At 46.0% G+C, this 18,276-nt stretch overlaps 1 long non-coding RNA gene across 2 annotated transcripts; it reads left to right on the plus strand.

Annotated features, from left to right (window-relative positions):
* The first annotated feature begins 3,052 nt into the window (after window positions 1-3,052).
* Window positions 3,053-16,462, plus strand: LOC120748041 (uncharacterized). Of its 2 annotated transcripts, none has more exons than XR_005699282.2 (5): window positions 3,053-3,542; window positions 4,338-4,488; window positions 9,017-9,268; window positions 10,327-10,377; window positions 16,225-16,462. It is a non-coding gene; the product is annotated as an uncharacterized LOC120748041 (long non-coding RNA). The 2 variants fall into 2 exon arrangements; XR_005699283.2 differs by having other exon boundaries at window positions 4,338-4,476.
* The last annotated feature ends 1,814 nt before the right edge of the window (window positions 16,463-18,276 follow it).

The raw sequence follows: 18,276 nt of genomic DNA on the forward strand, positions 1-18,276 counted from the left end.
GCATCATCATGCTTCTAATCCTTGGTCACTTACCTTCTTCTGAGGGCTCCTTGAACTACGTTTTAGCCATGGCCACCATCAGAAGCACCTCCTTCTGCCTTATTTGAGCCGGTTCCAGTGAATACCTCATGATCTTCCTTTCTGAAGGATACCAGAAGAATAATCCCTTCCTGCTCACGTTCCTATGGGAGTCGCAATTCAGCGGACTTCTCATCTTCTTGGTCCCTCCCATGATCTCTTTCCCAGGCTGGAGGGACACAAGCTATTTAGTTGGCTGTTGTTGAGAAGCCATCCCATGTCCCCTGTGGTCCTGGCCATGGCTCTGTGAGCTTGCCACGGTGGAAATACCCTTACTGGGCCAGCACCACAGACAACAGGGAGCAGCACAGCAGATACATGCAGTGCCTTGGTGGTTGTGTTTGTTGCTGCTGGCTTTTTTTCACTTTTGAGGTTTTTTTTCCTTTTTTCCTTGCTGATCCACCAAGTGGACACTGTCACGGAGCTGCCTGTTTTAATCCCAAGACCTCCTTCCTGGACAGCAATAACTGGCTCAGAGAGCATCGTTCTGTGTGTCAGATCAAGGTGTTTCTATCACATTGTTCTTTAGGTTTGATTATGTTTGGGGTTTTTTTTAACATCCAGCGTGTTAAAAGTCAGCATTATGAGATTCTTAAGCAAGTTTTCAGGGTCAGCTTTCATTTTGACTCCCATGAATAACAAGTTTCATCTGGAAATGATGCTGTGATCTTGTTCATCTCTCTCCTCACATAATTGATGAGTGTGCCCACCAGTACAGGCGAGGAGCCCGGGGGAGGCTCATTGGTGACCTTCTGCTTGGGAAGCAGGAGTTTTCTACCTCTTCTGTTTCCTTCAATCCTCAGACCACATGTTCACGTGTGTGGAGAGCACTGTTCCCCTGTGTCAGTTTGTAACCTGGAGGGACCTTGGTGGAAAGCACCAGTGCTTATCCCAGCGAGGCAACTCTGCAGACACTGCATTTGTCACCCAGGCAGTGCCTTTAGTGTCACCAACCAGGAGTCATCATGAACTTCTTTATGGACGAGTGAGCAGAGACCCAGTCTTGGATAGCTTGCCTTCCCCTTCCTGGGTGCTTAGAAGTATTTGTGTTGGCAAACTGCCCATCTAACCTGAGGACGTTGAATGTGGAAATGCAGCAATTTTGGATAAGGTGAAAGCGGAGAGCAGCCTCTGGTATGCTGCAAACAGGTTTTGTTTTGTAGCCGTGTCAACACACGTGGAGGAGAGGCTCTGTTGCCCGGACGGGTCTAAAGGGAGAAGAAGGTGTGGAGGAGAAGCAAAGGTAGATACGAATCTGGCAAGATAGAAATCACTACAAGCTCTTTTCCAGTTGCCTGTTGCAGAAATCCTGCCTTCCCAGAGAGGCAGCAAAATAGCACAGTGCTTGGAGGGCTGGTTATAGCTCCCAGCTGCCCTTCTGAGATTATCGAGGAGTTATATCCAGTTTGGGTGGGATTTTGATTTTTATTTTCATCCAGGACAGGGAGGCAGTTGCAGGACAGTATGTGCAATGACCTCCCACTGGGTTGTTTCCCCAGGCTGCATTGTTTGGACCATGAGCACTGTTATAAATGAGAAAACCAAATTTGATAAATCAAAATTTGGAATTTTATTAAGAGAGAAAATAACAGTCTCGGACAGCCACAATTAAAAGGACAGCGTCGAGCCCGGGGTCGGCGCCGGGTGAACAACGATAACACACTCTGCCAGTCTGTTATCCCCAAGTTCACATCTGGGGTTTGCAGCAGCCTCTTTTTATACACTGGATCGCGGAGAGAGGCCTGAGATGACGTAAGTCCTCCATCCGAGGCAGCTTCATTAAGTATGCAAGTTTCAGTTCTAAGAGTCTGAATGGATCAGCGGAGGAGGACAATGCTGTCGATGGTCGGTTCCAGGTGTGGTGTAGACATGCTAATTTTGGCCGGAGACCATCTAGATACGGATCTGAAACCATCATCGGGTTCTCCGGGCTATCATCTCTGTGTTCCGTTGCCTTTTGTTTCCTTTCAGCGATTCCTGGCAGTGACAGTCTTCTGTCCTCCTTTCTGGTAATTCCAATCAAGCTCTTTCCGTGTCCCTCCCAAACCTTTTCAGGCTAGGGACATTTTTGTATTCTATTGAATCCCCTTCTTCCCAAGTTAACCCACAAAATGCTAAAACAAAACCTAACTTCTAACATGCTAGTTTATACAGGACTTATAATCATACATTCAGTATTACAATTTATATTCTATTAACATGAAGTAACTTCAGAGCAGATGTTACATTCCTTTTTAATGATTTGTAGCCAAAGCATGTTTGTGTCTCTCTCCTGGTAGCCAATGCATGTTTGTGTCTCCCTCCTGGTAATTCTTAATCATGTTATGTCTTGTGCTTCCCCCTCCCTGGTCCTTTCAAGCGAGAGAAATTCCTGCACTTTTACTGAGCTGCTTTCCTCTGAGTTGACTCATAGTTTGTTGGATTAAAACAAAACTTACATTTATTGAGATGATATTACATTTTTATCTATCAACACGAATTAACTTTAGGACATATATCACAAGCACCCAAGATGTTTTTGGAGTGTATCCACAAAAAGCTTGTCCCAGCAGGGCTCAGCTGTGGAGCCTCTGAAGGTGAAGGGTCCTGCTGGCTGCCATGGTACCATTTTAAGGCCCTGCCTCTTTTTTGCTTCATGTCAGAGATTAGCTTTGAGAGCAGCTTCGGGGCTGCCTGGGCCATGGGGTGTGTTGTGTGGCTTTCTGAGAAGCTTAAATCACAGCTCAGCATCTTGGTGTGCACCACATACAGCTCTGCAGGAAAGGTACTTGTGTGAGTACCAATATGGCTGTTGTAAATAAATCCTGACTCTTCTCAGGGTTTTCAAACAGGTTTTAAGCTTAATGTTATTAGAAGACATTTGTAGAAACTGCTCTTCTTTTTTTTTTTTTTATTTAAACATCTCCAGAATGTGCTAGCTATTGTTGGGGCCTAAGTGAAGTGCACAAGACTTAGCTTTAAAGGGTTTAAACCAGATTTGAAATGCCTTTGTCTAATAAGTTATGGAGACTGGGTGTGATAAACATTAACTATTTTTTGTTCACTGGAGATCAAATAACTCAAGATAACAGGAAGTTACTATGTTACTATCTAAGCTTATAGGCAAACATACCCTTGCCCATTCCTTTTTTCTCTCTCTACTTGCTTAATCAGCTTTAAGTTTCAGGAATTCCTGCTTAGTTACCATATAAGGAAGAGGACAACTACAGCCTTCATCTTTGCGACCACCGAGAGACAGAAAGAGACCCTCCCAGCAACACGTCGCACATACATCATCGGAGGAAAGAAGCAAGATAAAAGCAAGACTGAAAAACCTGCCAATTCACGGCAGTTGGCGGAGCGAGACTCCCCCTGTCGTCCAGCGCTGTATTTGCCTTTGCTTTGCCTGCTGCAATGTAATAAATTCCTGTTGGAACTTTTCTTCGTGTTCATAGTCTATTACAGGAGGAGGAAGAGACCCAGAGGTGAATTTGCGGGGGAAATCTGGGGGCTCGGGGGCGGATTTGGGGGTTAAGAGGAAAAATGTGAGGCTTTGGGGGTGGAAATGTGGGGGTTCAGGAGGGAATTGGGAGGGTCCCGGGGAGCACTTGGGGGTTCCCGAGGGGATTTTGGGGAATCGAGGGGGAGTTGGGGGGGGAATTTCAGAGCTTGAAGAGGGGAATTTGGGGCTTCAGTGGAGATTTTGGGGCATATGAGGGGGGTTTGGGGGATTGCCAAGGTGGGATTTGGGGGACTGAGAATGGAAATTTGGGGTTTCAGGCGGCGGGAGGTTTCCAGGGGAGGTTTGGGGGATTTGCCGAACATTTGATGGTTCTGGGGTGGTGTTTTTGGGTGTTTTCCTCCGAGCTGCATTTTTTTATATATATTATTATTTATTTTACTTTTTGACTTTAGCAATTTCTTAAATTCTCTTATTTTATTGAGTTTTATTTATTCATGTAATTTTTTTCTTTGTATTTTTAAAATGTTTTCTCTTTTATTTCTTCAAGCTTTATAATTTTATTTTATTTATTTATGATTTTTACTTTTGTTATTATTTTTCTTTTTAATTCCTTTTAATTTTTAAAATATTATTTAATTTTTATTTTCCTTTTTATTTTATTTTTATTTTGTTTTTTAATTTCTATTTCATATATATATATTTTATTTTCTTCTTTTTAATTACTTATATTTTATTTTAAAATGTTTTATTTTATTTCTTTATTATTATTATTATTCATGTTTTCTTTTTCTTTTTCCTTACCCTTTCTTACCTCGAGTATGTGGCAGATTGTCTGCTGGCAACAAAGAAGTTGGAAAATGACATCCGTGGCCACCCACCGAAGGCCTGGATATAATCGAGAGAGAGCAAAGCCTCTGTACTTTCTGCTCCATTGAGGAACCCGAAGGGAGAAAGCTGTAAGCGCCACGGTGCCGTTTTTTTCTTTTTTATCCCCTAACAGGTCTCATTCTACCCATGAACAGTGTTAGCAGCAGACACTTGATGTCGGGGTGCATTTCAGAGGCAGCAATAAAAGAAAGTAGAATTTTTATTCTGTAACTCTCCAAACCTCATTGTTTAGTGAGAAAGAAATCCAAAACAAAGCAAACAACCAAAATTTAAAAAAACCCCCAAACCTAAAAAACCCCCACACAAACAACCCTCCACCCCACCCTGAAATAAAGCACAGAAAGAGAAAATCTGCCACTATTATTTTAATGAGAATGAAATCTTTACCCCTTAGAAAAGCAGGCTCATTTAATTCTACTTGATTGTGGTTCTGATGTGTCAGGTTAATGAATGCGTATAGTTTAAAATATCGTCTACCATATAAACAAACAGAAAATTTTAAAAATGAATACAAAAATAGGAAAGTATAATTAATAAAATTAGCAATGTAAAATACGAAAAATAATATCAGCAATATAAATAAATACAATCTCTATTATGACACGCTATGTGTATTATAACCGTGGGTTCTTTGTGTAGTTGGTCCTTTTCCCGTTTCCCCATTGGTCCATTTTGGATCGTTGCCCTGATTGGTCGTTTTGAAATTCATTCACCCCATTGGTCCGAGTGTCAAAGCCCCCCACCTCGTTCGCTGTGAAAGGGGAGTGTGGGAGGTCAGTCGGGTGTGGGTTCCAGAGCGCGCAGCGGTGTGCGCCGCCTGCAGAGACCTCGCCGTGGAGAAGCAGCAGCGCCGAGCCGATGGAGCGGCCGTGCCTGCAGGCGCACGGAGAGCCTCGTGGCTCAGCTGCCCCTGCAACTCTCCTAAAAGAGCGGTCACTGAGGGTGTTGGTTTCCCTCCGGAGCACAGGGCGCCTTTTTCTAGGTGACCGGCTGCCGGATGGTCGCAGCACCCGAAGAGGCTCCGCGGCCGGGCTGGAGCGGGCAGCCGGTGCGGCCCGTAGGGCCAAAGCTCTGTGTGAGGCAGCAGCATCGTGTGAGTGACTGTGGGTCCGTGGGGAGGGCGTGTTTTCGTTAAGGCTTTCCGGAGGTGCGGCGCTGCGAGGGTACAGAGGTCCGTGCGTGTCCCGGCAGCCGCGTGCGTTCCGGGGACAGAGGCCGGGCAGCGGCGGGGCTCCCTGAGTGTGTGTGTGGCGGCGGGGGTGTTGGGTAAGGAGTGGCTTCCCCGGCGGGAGCCGAGCCCCGTGGGAGGCGGGCTCGGCCATGGAGAGCGTAGGGTGTTTGTGGTGTCCCGGTGTTGCTGGTGCCGTGGTAGAGGTGAAGGTACGGGTTGGCCGTAGCGCATGGCGTCGGGCGGCTTTTCGCGTGCTGGGAAGGGGCGGGGGGGTGGTTTTCCAGTTGCCATTCTAGCAATAAAGCGCGGTGCCGCGGCGGTGAATATGTGGAAGGAGCTACGGGTTGCCCCGGGCACATGGCGCAGGGGCAGGTTTTCTCACGCCGGGAAGAGGAGGGGGGGAGGCGGGGGGCGGGTCTGGCGCCGGCAGTGAGGATGCCTTTGGGGGCTGGCGGCGCGGCGGTGCGCGGCTCGTGTTGGCGGTGCCGTGTTGGCGAGAAGGAAGCGGGGTAGGCCGGCGCCGTGGGTACGTGGTGCCCATGGCTCGTTTCGGGTGGGTTTCCCGGCGCTGGGAAGGGTGTGTGTATGGGGGGGCATGGTTTTCCCATTGCTGCGGTGCGTAGGAAGCGCGGCTAGCCGGCGCTGAATGCTCAGTATGTACGCATGGTGCTCACGGCTCGTCGGTTCCCCGGCGCTGTGTGTGTGGGGGGGAGGGCGGCTCTGCCCCCGGGAGTCGCGGTCCCTTTGCGGGGGGCAGGGGAGCCGGGGCCGGCCGGGCAGTGCCCGTGTGTTCGGTGGCGTGGTGTCCCCGGGACTGAAAGGGCAGGGTGGAACGAGTCGTGGCCGAGGGCTCCCCGTCCCTCCTGTCTGGTGGAGGAGCGGCAATCGGAATTTTTCGAAAAAGCCGCCGTTTCGGCAAGGTTGTTTTGTCAGGTTTGCCGCTGTGTAAGTGCCTGGCGCTTGAGGTATGTGGAGAGGTTTTTCTTTATTTGGTAGCGGCTTTGATGGTGGTGAGCACGTGGCCTTTGTTTTTGGTGGATTTGAGGTGGCGTGATGTCGTTGATTTGTTTGGATTTTGTGATCTTTCGAATTGTATCCTCGTTTCTTGTAGGCTAGGGGTTTCTTTGTTCGGTTTGTTGGATTGCAGTGTGTATTTTCTCATTGTGGAATCTTTTGGGGAGCTTTAGGATTTCACGGGGAGCAGCCTAGCAGCCTGGCTCTGTGGTGGAGGCTGGGGTGTTAGTTCGCTGCCTTTTTTTTTTTTTTTTTAATTTTTCCTTTTTTTTTTTTGTGTCGAGCGGTTTTCAGGTGGTTTTGAAGAATCGTGTCGTTTTGTTTTGTCGATGGCATGTACTTAAGGGATCTGGTTTATTTCTCTTTTAATTTTGCGTTTGTCAGGTTCCAGGTCGATGTTTTCGGTTTTGAATTGAGTTTTGGTGTTGAATTTATTTGTGTGTGTGTGTATATATATATATTTTTATTATTATTTTTTTTAGCTATGAGATTTCTTTAGACCCTATTCCCTTGTGTGTTGGCTGTTGCACCCTGTTGTCTTTCAGATGTAGGGGTAGGCAGGTTTTTCCCAGGGCGGGCTGCAGGAAAGCAAGCCTTGCGCTTGGCTTTTGTGGTATTTTCTTGCCAAGGCTTGATTTTCTTGTGCTTGGTGTGACGGACGGAGGAGTGGGGGTTTTTTGTGTCTTGTCAGGCTCCTTTTTCACTCCCTGGGGCTTTTGACGGGAGCCTCTTTTGATTTCTGTGGACTTGAGGAAAGAGTTTGTGGTCAGAGATGAAAGGCTGTGTCGTGTCCCTTTGTCCTGGAGTGCTTATCGGGTGCTGGTGGTCGGGGCGGTGCTGGAGTGGTCCCCGGTGGGTTGGAAGGCAGTCTTTAGTCTGTTTTGTGTTGCAAATGAGGGCGTTCCTCTTGGCGGTGCCGGGTTGAGCGTTGCCAATATCTCTTTGCCTGCTTTTGGTTTTTGAATTGAGTTTTATTTTTTTGGAAGGTTTACTTGAGAAGCAGGAACGATTTGAACCTTGTTTGACGGGGCATGTGAAGATGCTGATCGTAAATGGTGGGGAACAAACCCCTGTCCCTGGTTGTGTCGATTGCAGCGTGGAATCGTTTGAAAAGGGGGACGATTGTGGTTTTTGAGGCGTGAGATGGCTGTGAAGATCCATTGAATATTTGAATAGGGTTTTTATGAGAGCGGGTTGTTGCTCCGGGCATGTACGTCGATTGCATATTGGCAAGGGTCCTTCGGTGGCAAGGCCTTTGTGTTGGTGTCGTAGTTTTAATTTAAAACTAGGCAGAAAGAGCAATTCATGTAGTGGTTTTACGTGTATTCAGTTTTGGTTTTGGTCTTTCCTTTTTTTGTGGGAGAGAGATTAGGCTAAGAAACCAAGTAGGCTTCAGTTTAAAATGAACAAGTAGTTTATTAATTTACCCTAAAAGAATAGAAAAAAAAGCTGGAAAAAAACCCTAAAACAGAATGAAACTTTCATACCCATCTTTTCTTTTTTTTCTAAAGAGTTTACTCTTTTCCAAACTAACATCAAGAGACAAAACTTGTCCTTTTTAGTCCGTTTTATTATTTGACCCTAGTCTTTTCTTCATTTGTTAGGGGAAGAGTATTTTTTAGAGTTGTGGATTTTACGGCTCACTTAGCAGAGTTTTTTTGTGGGTTTTCAAGTGTTGTCAAAAGAACTGCTTGGAGAAACTTGCTTTTGTGACTTTGTTAGGAGCAGTTTTTTAAGCTGCTTATGGGTAATGGGTTTTAGACTGTTGCATCTCGGGGTGTTCCTTTTTAAAGATGCATCACTTTAAAGGAAAGGATTTTTTACTATAAGGTCCAGAGATGTCTTTTTCCTTTTTTACTGGCGCAGGGGTCTTCTCCCCTTTTTCTCTGTTTCAGCATTTTATAGGCTATGACTTGGTTTATGACCAACCGTTTTGCTTCAATCTACACACTTTTGAAAGCCATTCTTTTTTAAAATGCCTCTTTTTCTTATGATTTAAAGGCATGATCTAAATGTAGAGTTTCTTTTCATGGCTTAAGTAAGACTAGAACCACTCATTTTTTAACGCTGTTTTAATCTGTTTTTTTTACTTTTGCTCCTGACTTGATGCTATTTGTTTTTATGTTTCCTCTGTCTTTTTTTACTTTTTTAGAGAAGGGCTAAGCTCTGGAAGCTTTGTGTTGCTAAGAGAGAGTTCAATTTGCTCCGAGGTTGGTGGGGGTTTTTTTTGTTGTTTGTTTGTTTGGTTTGGTTTGGTTTGGTTTTTTTTGTGGTTTGTGGTGTTCGATGTTTAAGGCCAAGGCTGCACTGGTGAGGGAGGAAGAACTGAGAGAACTATTAGAGATGGGAGGGTGTATGTATTTGCAAGGGGGTAGTGTGCATGATTTGTCTATGACAGCCTTGTTGTTTGTGTTTCCTTTCAGGAGGTGAAGCTGGATGTCAGCGTTGAAGGTGACGTGTGCCCGGTGAGCCGTGACCGCTAGCCAGAAGCCGTTGCTGTTGCTGAAGTCTGACTCGGTGGTGCCACTCTAAGCCTCGGCGATGGTGTGTTTTAAGGAAAGGCTGTGTACTTTGCACGAGAGTGCCTGGTGTCTCCCCCCTCCAAAAGCACCAAGGCCCAGCATCACTTGTGATGTGTAGAAGAGCGTCAGAAGACAAAACCTCCCTCACCCCAGGTAGGAAAAGGCTTTGGCATTGTGAGACCCACTGTGAGCGTCCCACAACAGGTGCCTTGCAGCTGCAGCAGAGCTTGCGCTGTCCCCATTTCCCACGATCTAGACACCTCCATAGTCCCACATGCCACAGCTCCCAGCCATCCATGAACACGTTGTGTTGAAGGAAGGGGAGTATTTGTAAAGCACCTGTGTATTTCCCTAGACTGGCGGAGGGTTTGGATTTAGCCCGGGCTTGTCCGCTAAGCCCTAGGCACACCAGCCCAGGTCGTGAACGGTCAAGGGCCGTTTGAAATACTTGCAGAGAAAGACAAGGTCTTCATGATGGCAAAGGCAGAATTGCAAATGAAGGGAAGTGTTTGGGGAATTTTAGGAGTTGTGTTTGGGAGTTGTGAACCTGAGGCCCGTGTCCTTTTGGTGGTGGCATTTCCATTTCAGCCTCGGGCACGTGCAGGGGAAGCGGGGTCCGTCTGGCTAGCGAGGGAAGGCTGGTGGCCCAGTGTGTCAGGTGTAGGCAAGGAGCTGTCCCTGGCATGAGCAGCAGGTCCGCCGTGCCCCTGTCCTCCCAGCTGCCTGGTGTGAGGCCTCAGCACGATGAGGTGTCAGAGCCCTGGTCAAGAGCAGAGGTGGGTGATGAGGGGGTGGCTGGTGCCAGGGCCGCTCCCTTTGGTGTGGAGCTGCCGGAGGAGAGGGGCTTTTTGGGTCTCCATGGCACGTGTCACAGAATAGCTGTGAGATGATATCCCACGTTCTTGGAGGGGCCCCTGGATGCACTTGCATGCATAGCATGGCTTAAAGGAGGTGCTAAGTAGCAAACCTTTGTGCCAGGTAGCAGCAGCAAGGGTGGCTTTTTGGGAATGTTTGCCTTTCCATTTCTGTCTCATTCCTCCCTCCCCAATGCCCCTGGAAAGAAAAATGAGGTTTTGAGGATCCAAGTGGCTTCACTGGAGAGAAGGAAGACCTCTTGTGTTATTGTCTGTATAAAAAGATGTCAGGCTGTCTTTTTTCATCCTTTGAGAGCTTTGGTTTGAGCCCCATTTTTATTTTTTTGTTGCTGTCAGGGACTAACTAGAAGAGGAGAGTACCTACCTTTGCCATCGGGTGGGTTTCAGGTAGGGCTCATGCCCGTTGTTGCTGCTTCCTTTCGTTGCAGGGCTGAAATGGAAGGAAAGCCCAGCTTGTCCAGCATGGGAAGGGTTTCTGTTCCCTAGGATCTTGTTTGGTGGTGTATCTTGTGTTTTGATGTTGTTTCTTGTGTCCATTTTTTTTTTTTTTCCTAAAGTGAGGATAACTCGATGGGTGGGTGTGTTTGTATTGGAGGTGGAGTGGATTTCAGTCTTATTTTGAATAGGCATCTGGCAAGTGTTGTTGTGATTTTGTTTTTGTTTCTTGTATGTGAGCATTGAGATGGGATAGGGCCAGTGTGGCTGTCTGGTGGAAGCTAGGGTGTTTTGTTAGATGCAGTGGTTTTTTACTATTTTTTTTTTTCTGTTGAGGGGTGTTAGGGCGGTTTTGAAATGTTTGTGTTGTTTTGTTTGTGGATGGTGTGTGATAAGGGATATGGCTTATTTATTTATTTGTTTATTTCATGTTGCATTTCTTAGGTTTCCTGTTGATCCGGTTGGTTTTGAGTTGAGTTTTGCTGGTGTATCTTTCTGGTTTTTTGGTGGTGTGTTCTGTTTTTAGAGGATGTGTTTTTTAAGGTTTACTGTGCTGCAGTGGGCTGTCGCTTGAGGTGTAGGAGAGGTGTTTATGGATTGTTTTTCTTGTGGTGAGTGTGTAGCATTTGTGTTACTGGGTTTGAGGTAGCATGATGTTTATCATGTGGTAGGGGTTTCTTTCTTTGGCTTATTGGATTGCAGTGTCTATTTTATCCTTGTGGAGAATTTGGTGGCTAGCTGTTTGTTTCTAGTGGGGCCAGCGTTGCTGGCTGGTGGAGGCTTGCGTGTTGTGTTAGGTGCCTTTTTTCTAAAGGTTTAAATTTTTCCCTTGAGTGGTTTTTAGGTGGTTTTAAATGTTGTGTGAGATGGGCTTTATTTATTTATTTCATACAATGTTTCTTGCGTTCCATGTGAATCAGATTGGTTTTGTGGTTTTTTTGGTGTTGAATTTTTTTTTGGTGATGTATTCTGTTTTTAAGGGCCGTATTTTCTAAGGTTTACTGCTGTGCTATGGTCTCTGTTGATGTCTAGGAGAAGTTGTTCTTTATTCTGTGATCCCTTTTATTGTGGTGAGTCTGTTTTGTTTCTTTTATTGGGTTTGAGGTTGTGTCCTGTCATTCATTTGGCTGTGTTTTCTAATCTTTAGAATAGTATTCTTGTTTATGTTAAGAGATGGGTTTATTTCTTTGTTTTGTTGGATTGCAGTCTGTATTTTACTGTTGTGGATCCTTTAGGAGGTCTTTTTTAGGGTTCCATGGGGGAGGCTAGCCCAGTTGGCTGCTGGAGTTTGATGTTTTTTAAATTTGAAGTTTTCTCTTGTGGTTTTTTAATAATGGTGTTGCTTTATTCTGTTTGCAAGCGGTGTGTGAGAATGGATAAAGTTTATTTATTTATTTATTCACTTCATTTTGTGTTTCTTAGTTTGCATGTTGATCAGGTTGTTACTGAATTGAGTTTTGCTGGTGATTTTTTTATTATTATATATATATATTTTTATTTATTTATTTTATTTTTTTGGTGGTGTGTTCCGTTTCAAAAAGTGTTTTCTAAGGTTTAGCAAGGTGCAACGGGCTGTCGCTTGAGGTGTAGGAGAATTTTTATTGTTTTATTTTTTTTATTCTGGTGAGCATGTGGTGTTTGAGGTAGGATGTGTTTCATTTGTTCAGGTTTTGTCCTATTTGTCCTTGGATTGTTGTCTATGACACGCTAGGGTTTTCTTTGTTTGGCTTGTTGGACGGCAGTATGTCTTTCATCGTTGTGCATCCTTTGGGAGGTGTTTCTGTTTGAATTGGGGCCAGCCTGGGTGGCTGCTGGAGGTTTGCCTGTTTTGTTTGTTGCAGGTTTTTTAACATTTTTGGGTTTTTTTCCATTTTCTTGCCACTGAATCCTGAAAAGGTTTGATGGCACCATGCTGTATTTGTATGACCTACTGGGGATTCACGCTGTGAATCTGTAGGTGAGAGTTGAAGTTTTGCTGAAGTGCCTTGTTTCCCCTGCAGGTTCATGAAGCTCCTCGTTCCCCTTGTTTCCCGAATGCCTGCATGACCCTACGTGCATCTTTTGAGTCAGTAAAAGAAAACATTCCCTGTCTCATTCTGGTGTCCTAGACAGGCTGTGAGGAGTGCCTCTCCTTGTGGCCTCAGAGCTGATGAGGTGGAGGGTCCCCTTCCCAGTTGTGCTTTTTTTTGTTGCCTTCCGTTTATGATACAGGATGCTGTCTATTGTTTCCCTTCTAGCACCTTTGAAGGGCCATGCATGCCCAGGGTTTCTCCCTCAGGCCCTGGCATATGTGTTGCCTCTTTTCCAGCCCAGGTGTGGAGTTGTAGTTGCTGAATGCAGTCCTGGGTTTCTCCCTGCCTGCCCCCCTTCCTCTTCAGGGCCCGTTTGAGCAGGAGTGTGGTTTCAGGCCTCTGTGCCCATTTTCAAATTGAAATGCTCCTGCTCCATGGAGCAGGATTAATTTTGTAAGAAGGGAGTGCAGATCATCAGGCACTGAGTTTTGCAGAGCCTGGGGCCAAGCCCTGGCCTGCGGGTGTAAGGCTTTGTAAAAACAAGCACCAGGCTTTTTTTTCTTTCCCCCAATGGTCTTTTGGTAAAAATCCTTTGCAATGACCCTAATTAACATCTGCACAGAGTTAAAATTTCTGTGTCTAGAAAACTAAGCATGGGGCTTTCCCGGATTTGTCCTTTCCCTTTTTAAAGCTTTGCTGCCCTCTGCTGTCCGTACCACGACATGAGCCCTGTCTTGGCTGAAGAGGTCATGTGAAAGTGTGGCCACCACGGAGATATCTTCAGTCCATCTTGTGTAGTAGCCCATCCAATCTGAAAACGGCTGCCACTGTTTTCTTGTCTTGGGTCATGGTACTTGAAAAGTCCCTTGTATTCCTTCCATATCTATACACCAGAAGGAACCCCTATCCAAAAATGTGCCAGTGACATTTCTTTTTATCCACTGCACCTTTTCCTTCTAGTCCAACTCCTGAACATGGTTGTAACTTTATACGACTCTGTATTTTACCTCCCAGTAGCAAAGTGGTACTCCCATTGTGCTTTTTACCCTGTCTTTAAAGTGTTTGGTTGCTTTTTGAAAGTTCCTTGAAGGGTGTGTGTGTATCCCAAGTGGTCATTTGGTTGGAGGACGTGTGTGTGGGTGTTGCAGCGTGTGAGCCTGACAGGTGACTTGGGGGTGTTCGTGGCCCTCTGTCTCTGGTCCTGTGTGTGCAGCCCTTTTCCTGGAGTCCCCACTGTGGTGCGAGTTGTTCACAGGACCTTGGAGGGATTTTTGAATGTAGGTGTTCCTGGGATAAGCTGTGAAGACTGAATTGCAAGCCAGTCTCCTGTTTTGCTGACGTGTGTATGCCTATCTGAGGGTGGTGTTTGAGTCAGAGAGCCTGTTAGGATGTGCTCCTGTTTTGTGCATTGTCTATGCGTGTTGTTGTGTCTCTGCCTGTGCTTGTACTGCATTCCCAGTGCTGTATGGGGTTTGCAGGAAGGGGAGTCCTTCTATCCTTTCCTATGTTAGACCTGTGTCAGACTTTGATTGTCCATAGGGTTGGGGGGCAGACCCTGAAGGCCATTTGTTCCTCTATTTGTCTTTCTTTCCTTTCTTTAATCCATTTGAGTCTTTTTAGTCATCCTCTGCTGTCCCCCTGAACTTTGGGTGTGTCACGGTGTACGTCACTGCCAGGGGATCCCTAAAGCTTTTCTGTTAAGATGCTGTATTTGTCCGGTGCCACGGGGGCCACGAATCCGAATCTGTCTTTTTTATGAACCTTTACTGGGGAGTGATGTATTGCCATCTTATTGTTACTACTTGTGGTGTACGTTTATAGTAGGGAAACTTTCTAGCCCATGGGTGAAGTGATCCAGTCTAACAAGTAGGTGGTAGTACCTTTGTGCCAGAGGCATTTCTGTGAAATGCATTCTTTTGCTTTGAAAAGGCCTCTATGCTCTTGGTCTCCCTCTTGGTGTGGGGTTTTTCTCATTGCTTTTTGGTTTCGTTTTTGGGCTCTGAAGCCTCCATCCCTAACTGCTTTTCCAAGACTGTTGTTAGGGGTTAGTCTCCTTTAGTTTTTCCTTCCGCAAAGTTACTGAGCGTATGCTTATGATAGTTTGCAGTATACAGCCTCATTTCCTCCTATGCACTGTGACATTCCCAGGTCCTTTCAAAGCCTTATATTTAGAGACCTGTTGAATACCCAGATCTGAATTTATCTTGCTCCCTGTCACCTCCCATTCCTCCCTTTGTACGCTCCTTGCCGAAAAGGCTCTGAAGCATGTGTGGTTTGTTTCCTACAATGAGTGCTGGGTCTATGTTGAGGAGGTGTCCCCAAAATGAGGAAGATGAATCTTCCTGATCCTGACCTTTCTATCTGTTCAATGCATTTTTCACTCATGTTAGCGCTTAAGAGTTTTGTGAATTGAATGGATTCTTTGAGCAGGAAGTCTGCATCTAAGTTGTGCGCTCTTGGTCGTGTTTTGTTTTTCCTTACAAGCATAGCTCCATCAATATAAAGCTGACAAGCAAGGAGTTAGTGAATCTGGGCTATCTTGTCTTAGTTGTGGCTTGTGTTGAGTGTGTAGCAAGCTTCCCTATGTCTTTCAGCTGTTTCAGTGACTTATTCTGTTCAGTTTCCTAAAAAACCCCAATGGTTGAAATTTAATGTCTCCCTCTAACACTTTTTCCTTTCTTGTAGGTGGTGTTTTTTTTCCCCCCCTTTGGCCAGAGAGACACGGGTGACATTGAGTTGGGCCTCCTGGTCTCTGCCTCCCCTTTTAGGGGGGATGCTGGCCTGAAGCTGGTGTGGATTCTATCTGCTCTTGGGTGGGGGGGTAAGGAGAGGTGGCTGCTTTTTTATGGCACCTGTTTTCTCACCCTGCTCCAAAGAACTTTAGACTTTTTTGCTTGGCCCCTGTTAACAGCTCTGGGTACTATTTAGGCTGAGCTGCCGTGGTGGCCATGGAGGGGTGGGCTGAAGAGGCCTTGATCATCTTGTATTACTGAGTTTTGACTGCTTGGTTGGTGTGATGTGTGCTATTTCTGCATGACTTTTTTTTCTTGAGTGTTGCTTTGAACCTCTCATGCCACGAGTGACTGTGGGAGAGGAAAAAACCTTTAGGCAGCTTTTCCATGCTGTTGGTCTTATCAAGGTTTTCCACCTTTGTCTTTCTCTGAGAGAGAAAAGGAAAAGGTCAACTTGCAGAAGGAACACCACGGAGTCAGGAGAGTATTCCTAAAGACAGAGGATTTGTTAAAGAGTGGGTTGTTCCATTCTTCTCTCAGCATCTCCAAATGCCCTATTTCCTTTAAGTCACGGGCAGGATGTGCATTTGGGGATAGGTTTGGTTTACATTTCTGGGTGCCTTTGAGGGAGGCTATTGGTGGTTGACTACATCCTATTTCTATTATGAGATGCTTGAAGAGAGATCAGGAGGAGAAACCCTCTGTGCCCGTGAGGAAGTGAAAAAAATAAATCTCTGTTCCTTGAGAGGAACAACCCTTTATTTTGCAGCTCTTCCTGTTTAAAAGGTGAGCTTCTCTTGTATGCTGGTCTATGACTCCTGATTGGCAAGCTGCTTGGGAAACTGCTCAGGAGAGGGTGACCCAAGGCAGTTTCCCTGGGTGGCTGTTTCTGTGACCTTTCAATAAATCCACCCAAGAACAGTTCTAAGTGATCTGTAAGATGTGTGAGTCTAAGAGAAAGTCTCATTCTCCAGAATGGATCTGAGACTACTGTCCAAGAGTGAAATGGACTGAAAAGAACCACCTAACTTTTGTCTTTCTGTTCTGTTTTCTAGGAGAGTGAACAGAGGATGCAAGAGGAGCCAAGTGTGCTTTGAGAGTTTCCTTCTGTTTTGTGTCCCAAGCTTTTTTTCCCATTCCTTTAGGAGGTGTTAATAAAATTATTCTTTTTCCACATGGACCTTCCCTTCACGGTAAGTGCTCAGAGTGCCATTTATTTCCTCTACAACCACCGCATTCACTGTTGTTTGTACCCTGTTATTGGAATGAAGTGTTCCCACTGTGTCGTGCCATGCCTAGCTATTGTCTCAGCAAATGATCCCGTAACCCTCAGGTGGCCCAGTGCTTGAAGTGGTCTATTTCTCTTGCTGTTCTTCCCAGGTAAGTCCTTGTTGCAACCTTTCCCTTGCCACTGGGGTTCCCCCCATTCCCTTTGCTTTCCTTGCTGTCCTTTCTGTCTGCTCCTTCTCCTGCTCTCTTGCTTCTTTTGCTTTTGGCTGTGTTCTTTTTGTGAGACATGTTTCTTGTCTTCCCTCAGGTCTGGGCTGCCGATCGGGCAGCACGATCTGCTCCTCTGTTCCCCATTCTTTACAAGCTGTCTCCTTTTGGATGCCCCCCCATAGGCACTAGTGCCATTTCTTGGGGTGTCACGAGGGATTTTACTAGCATCTCGATTCCTTCCTTGTGTGTGAAAGCTTTTCCTTTTGCATTTAGGTCCCCCCTTTTCTCCCCCATTTTTCCAAAGGTGTGTCCTATGCCCAAGGCATACCGTGAATCTGTGGGTGTTGTACCTTGGTCTTGTTTTAAAATCTAAATAGATCCAAATACATGTCATGTCTTCCCCTCTACTATCTCCCTGTCTTCTTTTTCCTTCCCCTACTTTGGAGGATCCCTGTGTGAAGAACTCTCCTGTATGGCAAAGGGGTACCTTGTAGCTCTTCCCTCATTTCTTGTTTGTCTAGGATTCTAAGGAGTCTTTCCATCCCTTTGGGATGGGCTCCCGAGAGGGATCGTGCAGGCTTGAAGCTCTTGCATGTTGGTCACTCAAGATCGGTACCATTTGCTAGTACCACGTAGTGTTTTAAGATCCCAGAATCCCTTAAGCATTCTTGAGCCTTTTGGCTTCCCGTGGCCCTAAGGTGATGAGGTGTGTGTGCAGTCCTTTCTCCTTCTCGTGTCACCCTTTGTACCTGGTCTGGGAGTGCTGTGGCCAGCGTCTCAGAGACGTGTTGTCCATCCCATTTGGACTGCTTCTAAAAGCTTTCACATTGAGTACCAGGCCGCCTGTGTCCTCCCCATTCTTGACTTCATGCCCCCTAGGCCATTCCCCATTCTGTATTCGTAAGTCAACCCTGCTTCTGAGATTTGGCAGGTTGAACACTTGGGCTGAGGATTGTTTGCCTTTTCACTCTTTCCCTTGTTTTTCACCCTGAAGCGTGCCTCTTGTGGGTTCAGGGAAGGCTCCTTTTTCTACAGGAATTTCACACGGTGACTCTTTTTCTAGTCATCCTTTAGCCTATTGAAATAAGCCCAGCTGTTTTCTCTCTTTGACTTCTTGGAGCTGGGATGGGGAGTTTGCCTGACATTTGCTCAGGACTTCTTTTCTTCTCCCCTTCCCCAGTGAGGTTTCCAAGACAGGTCCCTCTTTTCCCCTAATTGCAACTGGTTTTCAGATGCTTTAAGGCCTTTTTCTCTCCCAAGAAATGGAGATGGATGCCAGCTTCTCTCCCCTCCTGCTCCTGCCTTGATCTAAAACGGTTCTCCACCTCAAGCAGGATTTGTGCACTCCTTTTAGGGGTGAATCCTTCTAATCATTCCTCCCAAGCTTGTGTCCATTCATTTGGAGGCTCTGTAAAGCCTTGAGAATGGGGTGTCCCTCTGCCGTTTGCTCTGCTCTTAGGGGCCCTCCGTGCCAAAGGCAGACCCATCTGTGTTGTCCTTAAAATGCATCTTATAGGTGTACCCCAGCCCAGCAAGCATGTTAGCTAGGCTTTTCACAGACAGGGTGTACGGGTATGGTCCCACTGTCTCCTGCACCATGATGCTCCTATGTTTTATAGTCTTGTACTAGCCTGAATTTAGTATTTTCTTTCCTGCCACCATGGGGA

Source organism: Hirundo rustica, unplaced genomic scaffold (assembly GCF_015227805.2).
Source record: "Hirundo rustica isolate bHirRus1 unplaced genomic scaffold, bHirRus1.pri.v3 scaffold_457_arrow_ctg1, whole genome shotgun sequence".
Lineage (NCBI taxonomy): Eukaryota > Metazoa > Chordata > Aves > Passeriformes > Hirundinidae > Hirundo > Hirundo rustica.